Raw genomic sequence first — 1,035 nt, forward strand, 5'->3', positions numbered from 1 at the left:
CTACACACACACACTTAGACACACACAAACCTACACACACACATATCTACACACATACACACACACACACCTACACACACAAACACCTACATACACACTCCTACACACACACACACAACACACACACACAAACACCCGCCATGCTCCAGCCCCGTCTCAATTCCCTGGCCTCCACTTCCCTCTCTGTTTCGGGGAGAGCTTTATGTCAGGGTCCTTAAACAAGGTCCCGTTTTACAAGGCACCGCAGAGGTTCTTTTGAATGTATATCCTACGGAGTCTTACCTCACCCAGTCCCACTGTTACCTGTGAAGAGCTTTCAAAATAACCATGGCAGGGCCCCCGGGGACCCAGCCCGAGGCCCAGCGGGGTGAATGAGGACGCTGGCCTTTGTGCCGCCTTGTGTAGGGCCTCGCATGTGATTCTGACGCGCAGCCAGGGTGGAACACGCTGTGCTATAGGTAAACATGGAACAAAAGGCAGCCATAACCCATGCTGCAGGGGTGTTGGGTTTCATTCATACATTGGCCATGCGTCTCTAAACGAGACATGGCGTGCTTGCAAAGGACATGTCCAATGCTTGCGCTATGCAGAAGTCATGAATGCAGAGCAAGGGGGACTGTTTCTTTACAGAACGTGCACTGACCTCAACCTTAAGGTGCCTTTCAGCATGACAGTTTAGAAAACGTTAACCTCTTCCTCTTATTGGTGATCGCTTAGGTAAAGATGACATAATTTGAGGTTAAATGAAAGGCTCAAACTGTTCAAGTCATGCAAATAAATTGTAAATTAGGATTAGCTTTTTGAAATATTAAGACCTTATGACTGAAATTTTCATTTGATTTATTGCCAGATAAATCCATCCTATGTAAATTCTGTATATCTGCTCTGGGCCATTCTTCTCTGAATTATATGCCATCCGGAGAGAACCAAGATGGCGGCATAGGTTAACGCCGGAGTTTGCCGCCTCGAACAACCATTTCAAAAGTGAAACTAAAAGACGGAAGGAACATCACCCAGACCCACAGGAACGCTGGC

The sequence above is a fragment of the Myotis davidii genome, unplaced genomic scaffold, assembly GCF_000327345.1.
Source record: "Myotis davidii unplaced genomic scaffold, ASM32734v1 scaffold221, whole genome shotgun sequence".
Lineage (NCBI taxonomy): Eukaryota > Metazoa > Chordata > Mammalia > Chiroptera > Vespertilionidae > Myotis > Myotis davidii.